Raw genomic sequence first — 7,981 nt, 5'->3', positions numbered from 1 at the left:
GTGGTGTTTATGTGACCATCGCTTATTAGCACTGTAGTGTCCAGGAAGTGGATCTCTTGTGTGGACTGGTCCAGGTTGATGGTGGTATGAAAATTGTTGAAATCATGGTGGAATTCCTTAAGGGCTTCTTTTCCATGAGTCCAGATGATGAAGATGTCATCAATGTAGTATAAGTAGAGTAGGGGCGTTAGGGGACAAGAGCTGAGGAAGCGTTGTTCTAAGTCAGCCATAAAAAATGTTGGCATACTGTGGGGCCATGCGGGTACCCATAGCAGTGCCGCTGACTTGAAGGTATACATTGTCCCCAAATGTGAAATCATTGTGGGTGAGGACAAAGTCACAAAGTACTAATAAGCGATGGTCACATAAACACTACCCTATGCTGGAAACCTATTGACCGCTATACTTACCTACATGCCTCCAGCTTTTATCCAGACCACACCACACGATCTCGGTCTGACAGACGCGAACGAGAAACTTCAGAACTGGAATTAATTTGCAAACTGGACACCATTAAATTAGGCTTGAATAAAGACTGGGAGTGGATGAGTCATTACATAAACTAAATTCCCCATGCTAATTTTCCCCTTACTGACAGGTTTCAGAGTAACAGCCGTGTTAGTCTATATTCGCAAAAAGAAAAGGAGTACTTGTGGTACCTTAGACACTAACCAATTTCTTTGAGCATAAGCTTTCGTGAGCTACAGCTCACTTCATCGGATGCATACTGTGGAAACTGCAGAAGACATTATATACACAGAGACCATGAAACAATACCTCCTCCCATCCCACTCTCCTGCTGGTAATAGCTTATCTAAAGATCACTCTCCTCACTGTTACTCACAGCTTCTTGTCAACTGTTTGAAATGGGCCATCCTGATTATCACTACAAAAGGTTTTTTTTCTCCTGCTGATAATAGCCCACTTTAATTGATTGCTCTTGTTAGAGTTGCCATTTTTTCATGTTCTCTGTGTGTATGTGTATATATACATATATGTACATCTTCCTGCTGTATTTTCCACTGCATGCATCTGATGAAGTGGGCTTTAGCCCTCGAAAGCTAATGCTCAAATAAATTTGTTAGTCTCTAAGGTGCCACAAGTCCTCCTCGTTCTTTTTGCGGATACAGACTAACACGGCTACCACTCTGAAACCTATATTTCCTCCAGTTAACTTGACAGCAAAGCCAAAGTCCAATGATATATTGAGCAATATTTTTACCAACTAGATCATTCTAAAGAAAACATGATACCCAATGACAAAGTCCAGAAATGGAAAACTTTGTGTGGCCAGTGTTTTTTACTGTAGGTTGGGGATTTGGTACACCTTTCTTCAGTGCAATAAGAACTCAGTTATATAGATTTTTGTACAAATGAAATGGCAATACTAACAAATAATACTCTTCAATAATCCTGGCGAATAAAAGTAAAATATAAACCTTCACAACAAGCATCAGTTTTGCAAACAAGACATTAGCTAAACTGCCACCTTTTCTGCTCCTACCAGAACCTGACTTTTGTCTTTTGGCCTCTTTGTTGGTATCACTACCTTGACTACGTGTAGTGGGACATCCTTTTCCATAGCCTCTTTGATTTTCAGCAGCTTCACTGTTGAAATTGGGAGACTGAATGCATTAACATGATGGTGTATATCTTGTTCCCCTTTCTCCAACTCACTGATACTGGGTTTCTGCGCCCTGCTCAGGGTGTCAAGTAACACCAGTAATCATCTTGGACAATCTGATCTCTACCTGGTAGTACTGGAGATACATCAACACGTGCTGCAATGTCTTTGAAAAGTAAGAAGAAGTAAGAAGGGACTTGGCCATGGTTGTCTGTAGCGCATTATGTCCTGATTTCACTTTTACTTGGTGGCCATATGTGTATTAATGGAACTCAGCTCTATGTACATTAATGGAGAAAGGGCCATTTGTCCCCAGGATCACTATGGACATTAATGGTGTGGAGGTTGCTACAGTTATCCTGGGAGACCTGGGTTATCCTCTGCTTCCCTGAATAATGAAGACATTCACAGGCTGCTTGGACAAAAGGAAGAAACTTAACTATCTCTCTCAGTAGGAGAAGGGTAGTGGAGCATGCATTTGGCCGGTTGAAAGGAAGGTGTTTCTGTTTGTGGTCAGGACTGGGGGGGTCAGTGCCCATGGCCAAAGCCTGGAGCTAGCGGCATGTGCTGTGTGGCCGGAGCCAGGGGTTGGAGCCATATGGCTGGAGCTGTGGGTCGGCGCTTGGTGGTGGGCACTGGCCCCATGTGGCCAGAGCCTGGAGCTGGGTGCTGGAGCCTGGGGCCGCATGGCCAGAGCTGGGGGTCAGCACCTGCTGGTGCTTGTTGCTGCGTGGCCGGGGTTGGCCCCCACTGCCTTGTGGCTAGGATCAGCACCCAGGGCTGGGGCCGTACAGCCAAAGTTGGGGGTAGGCACCTGAATCCCTGCAGCTGGAGGCTAGGGCCATGCACTGGAACTAGGGGTTGGTGTCCAAAGCCCCATGGTTAGAAGCAACTGACATGGGGCTGGGGCCTGGCACTTGGGGCCAGTGCCTCCTGCTGCACAGACAGAGCCCAGGACTGAAATCAGCTGCCAGCACCTGCCACTGCGTGCTGGAACCAGGGGCTGGAGCCCGAAGCCCAGCCACTGGACGCCAGGGCCGTGTGGCTGGAGCTGGGGATCAGCACCTGCCGGGGTGGCACGGCCAAGCTCCCGAAGTCCTGCTACCCAACTACCATAGGGCTGAAGCCTGAGCTCCCCGGCCCCCCCGGTGGGTTGAGAACTCACCTTGCTCCTGCAGTGTTGCACCCCACCTGTTTCCAGAGGTGGTGCAGAGCAGCACATCCAGGAGGGGGAGGGGGCAATGTTCTCCCCCCCACCCCCCCATGACCGCCCAGGAGGCTGTTGTGGCTGCACAAAAAACCCCTGGTGGCCACATGCAAGAAATGCTGTGCTAGAGAATCTGCCTCTGGGTGGGACTTGGGCTGCATTGCGGCACTGCAGGAATCAGGCTGGCTTTCTACTTGGCTGGCATCAGGATCCTGAGTACCAAAGAGATCCCGGCTCTTACGGGACAGCAGGCTTCACAACCTCCTTGGATTGGGTGGCTGTATAGTGCAAAATTCTGTCCAGTTCCTCAAAAAATGGATAGGTTGTGTGTCACCTATCTGATTCTCTCCCCCTCGTCTTCCCTGGTTTTAATATTATCTGGCACTGCTCAGAATCCTGGACATCTGCTTTGCAATGTCCACAAACAGATCTTAATTCTGGAGGCTGGCCACAAGAGCTTCTAGCACTGCCGCTTCACCCCAGATGGCAACGAGATCCATCTCAGCATGGCTCCAGGAGGCTGTGTGAGGCATGTTGTTGTGGGGCTTCTGGAGTAGCATTTCAGCCACACTGATACATGGGAACCCAGGAGCAAATGGGCAAAATCTGGCCCTCCTCCAGCTTTAAAATGGCGGGGGGTGGGAGGAGGGATGTCTCAGCCAGGGCTGGCTCTACAGTTTTTGCCACCCCAAGCAGTGAAAAAAACTGCCGCCGTGGATGGCAAAAGGGAGAAGCTGCCGCCGAATTGCTGCCGCCGAGGAAACACTGCCGCCCCTTTCTAACTGCCGCCCCAAGCACCTGCTTGGAACGCTGGTGCCTGGAGCCAGCCCTGGTCTTGGCAACATGACACCAGAGCAGGGGCGGGCACACAGATAAACAGGCAGACCAATAACGGTCACCTGCAAAGCAGCGTGGGATAGTGATTGGAGGTATACCAAAGTGATGTGCAGCAGGATTGTGTGCACACAAACAGACCCAACTAATTCAATTTGTAGCAAACAGTCCACTTGGCAAGAGGACTCCAGAGTTTGCAATAAATGTAGAGTTAAATGTAGTGTGTTGTGGTGATTGCACTGTATGTACAAATGTGTTTTCAAACCAGATTAACTTGATTTAAACCCCTTGTGTAGGCAAACCCTAAGTATCTATTTACATTTACATCTGTATTATGCACAAGATTCAGGTCAAGCTTGTGCAGGCTTAAGTGCAGTCACCTGGCTCCTAAAACTGAAGTTGTACCAGTAGGTGCAAGCTGGTTGCAACCTCCCGCTGTTGGGGGAGTAGGTGTTGCTAGGTGTGTAGGAGGTTTGACCATGTCTGATGATGTATACTCTGATCCAGCACCTCCCTTCAGCAACTTCCACTGCAGGACTCCCACGTAATCCTTGATGGAAAGCCTCAAAAGAAGATAGTAGCTGTGCAACTGCCTACATCCTTTAGGATGGATCTCCTTGGGTGTAATCTAAACATCCCTGGGACAGGGTTGTTGCATCTGAGTCACAGTCATTAAGCTAAGTGTGGGCGCAAGAATAATACTTAGCAATTATAGTGCTTCATACTTGTGAAGTGCTGTGGAACATTAATTCTTACAAATTATCAGCTCTTCAGGGCATGGATTTATATGTTCAGCACATTAACTCATTATAAAGTGCTGTGTAGGCTGCTGGCACCTGTAATTAATAGGTGAGCAGAGAACGTGCCAAAATCTTTATGTTCTGTGGTCTGTCAGTGGTTCTCAACCGGGGTACACCTATGCAGAGGTCTTCCAGGGGGTACATCAACTCAGCTAGATATTTGCTTAGTTAACAACGGGCTACATAAAAAGCACTAGTGAAGTCAGTACAAACTAAAATTTCATACAGACAAATTGAGAAGTAAGCAATTTTTCAGTCATAGTGTGCTGTGCCACTTTTGTATGTTTGTCTGATTAAGTAAGCAAGTACCGTAGTTTTTAAGGGAGGTGAAAACTGGGGTATACAAGACAAATCAGACTCCTGAAAGGGCTACAGCAATCTGGTATGGTCGAGAACCACTGGTCTAAGTTATACAGGTAGTCAGGCTAGATGATCACAGTGGTGCCTTCTGGCCTTGGAATCTATGAAAAATCATTACTCCCTGTTTGTCATCTGCACTTGTTTCACACCTTAAATTGCGCTAAATTAAACTAAACTAGGCAGAGACTGTCTTTCTGGGAAGTGCTCAGTGTATTTTGGGGTGCCATAAAATAGTAAATTTGGGCAAAGGAGGGTTGGCATGCGAGGGGCGCGTTGGTTTGGAGGGAAGTGCTCTGGGTGTGTGTTAGGAGAGGATATGGTTTTTTCACATGTGGAGCAGTATTGCAGGGCTGAAGTGGGATTTTGTGTGTGTGTGTGGGGGGGTGCTGGGCTGCAGGGGGATGGGATTGGTGGGTGCAGTGTGTGTGTGGGGGGGTGTTGGGCTGCAGGGGGATGGGATTGGTGGGTGTAGTGTGTGTGTGGGAGGGTGTTGGGCTGCAGGGGGATGGGATTGGTGGGTGCAGTGTGTGTGTGTGTGGGGGGGGGTGTTGGGCTGCAGGGGGATGGGATTGGTGGGTGCAGTGTGTGGGGGGGGGGTGCTGGGCTGCAGGGGGATGGGATTGGTGGGCAGTGTGTGTGTGTGGGAGGGTGTTGGGCTGCAGGGGGATGGGATTGGTGGGCAGTGTGTGTGTGTGGGAGGGTGTTGGGCTGCAGGGGGATGGGATTGGTGGGTGCAGTGTGTGTGTGTGGGGGGGTGTTGGGCTGCAGGGGGATGGGATTGGTGGGTGCAGTGTGTGTGGGGGGGTGTTGGGCTGCAGGGGGATGGGATTGGTGGGTGCAGTGTGTGTGTGGGAGGGTGCTGGGCTGCAGGGGGATGGGATTGGTGGGTGCAGTGTGTGTGGGGGGGTGTTGGGCGGCAGGGGGATGGGATTGGTGGGTGCAGTGTGTGTGGGGGGGTGCTGGGCTGCAGGGGGATGGGATTGGTGGGTGCAGTGTGTGTGTGGGAGGGTGCTGGGCTGCAGGGGGATGGGATTGGTGGGTGCAGTGTGTGTGGGGGGGTGCTGGGCTGCAGGGGGATGGGATTGGTGGGTGCAGTGTGTGTGGGGGGGTGTTGGGCGGCAGGGGGATGGGATTGGTGGGTGCAGTGTGTGTGTGGGGGGGGGTGCTGGGCTGCAGGGGGATGGGATTGGTGGGTGCAGTGTGTGTGTGGGAGGGTGCTGGGCGGCAGGGGGATGGGATTGGTGGGTGCAGTGTGTGTGTGGGAGGGTGCTGGGCTGCAGGGGGATGGGATTGGTGGGTGCAGTGTGTGTGGGGGGGTGCTGGGCTGCAGGGGGATGGGATTGGTGGGTGCAGTGTGTGTGGGGGGGTGTTGGGCGGCAGGGGGATGGGATTGGTGGGTGCAGTGTGTGTGTGTGGGGGGGGGTGCTGGGCTGCAGGGGGATGGGATTGGTGGGTGCAGTGTGTGTGTGGGAGGGTGCTGGGCTGCAGGGGGATGGGATTGGTGGGTGCAGTGTGTGTGTGGGAGGGTGCTGGGCTGCAGGGGGATGGGATTGGTGGGTGCAGTGTGTGTGTGGGAGGGTGCTGGGCTGCAGGGGGATGGGATTGGTGGGTGCAGTGTGTGTGGGGGGGTGTTGGGCGGCAGGGGGATGGGATTGGTGGGTGCAGTGTGTGTGTGGGAGGGTGCTGGGCTGCAGGGGGATGGGATTGGTGGGTGCAGTGTGTGTGTGGGGGGGTGCTGGGCTGCAGGGGGATGGGATTGGTGGGTGCAGTGTGTGTGTGGGAGGGTGCTGGGCTGCAGGGGGATGGGATTGGTGGGTGCAGTGTGTGTGTGGGGGTGTTGGGCGGCAGGGGGATGGGATTGGTGGGTGCAGTGTGTGTGTGGGGGTGTTGGGCGGCAGGGGGATGGGATTGGTGGGTGCAGTGTGTGTGGGGGGGTGCTGGGCTGCAGGGGGATGGGATTGGTGGGTGCAGTGTGTGTGTGGGGGTGTTGGGCGGCAGGGGGATGGGATTGGTGGGTGCAGTGTGTGTGTCGGGGGGTGCTGGGCTGCAGGGGGATGGGATTGGTGGGTGCAGTGTGTGTGTGTGGGGGGGTGCTGGGCTGCAGGGGGATGGGATTGGTGGGTGCAGTGTGTGTGTCGGGGGGTGCTGGGCTGCAGGGGGATGGGATTGGTGGGTGCAGTGTGTGTGTGGGAGGGTGCTGGGCTGCAGGGGGATGGGATTGGTGGGTGCAGTGTGTGTGTGTGTGGGGGGTGCTGGGCTGCAGGGGGATGGGATTGGTGGGTGCAGTGTGTGTGTCGGGGGGTGTTGGGCGGCAGGGGGATGGGATTGGTGGGTGCAGTGTGTGTGGGGGGGTGCTGGGCTGCAGGGGGATGGGATTGGTGGGTGCAGTGTGTGTGTGGGGGTGTTGGGCGGCAGGGGGATGGGATTGGTGGGTGCAGTGTGTGTGGGGGGGTGTTGGGCGGCAGGGGGATGGGATTGGTGGGTGCAGTGTGTGTGGGGGGGTGCTGGGCGGCAGGGGGATGGGATTGGTGGGTGCAGTGTGTGTGGGGGGGTGTTGGGCGGCAGGGGGATGGGATTGGTGGGTGCAGTGTGTGTGGGGGGGTGTTGGGCGGCAGGGGGATGGGATTGGTGGGTGCAGTGTGTGTGGGGGGGTGTTGGGCGGCAGGGGGATGGGATTGGTGGGTGCAGTGTGTGGGGGGGGGTGCTGGGCGGCAGGGGGATGGGATTGGTGGGTGCAGTGTGTGTGGGGGGGTGTTGGGCGGCAGGGGGATGGGATTGGTGGGTGCAGTGTGTGTGGGGGGGTGTTGGGCGGCAGGGGGATGGGATTGGTGGGTGCAGTGTGTGTGTGGGAGGGTGCTGGGCTGCAGGGGGATGGGATTGGTGGGTGCAGTGTGTGTGTGGGAGGGTGCTGGGCTGCAGGGGGATGGGATTGGTGGGTGCAGTGTGTGTGGGGGGGTGCTGGGCGGCAGGGGGATGGGATTGGTGGGTGCAGTGTGTGTGTGGGAGGGTGCTGGGCTGCAGGGGGATGGGATTGGTGGGTGCAGTGTGTGTGGGGGGGTGCTGGGCGGCAGGGGGATGGGATTGGTGGGTGCAGTGTGTGTGTGGGGGTGTTGGGCGGCAGGGGGATGGGATTGGTGGGTGCAGTGTGTGTGTGGG

Source organism: Lepidochelys kempii, chromosome 7 (assembly GCF_965140265.1).
Source record: "Lepidochelys kempii isolate rLepKem1 chromosome 7, rLepKem1.hap2, whole genome shotgun sequence".
NCBI lineage: Eukaryota > Metazoa > Chordata > Testudines > Cheloniidae > Lepidochelys > Lepidochelys kempii.
The sequence above is the reverse complement of the archived record's forward strand: the minus strand, read 5'-3'. Positions refer to the sequence as shown.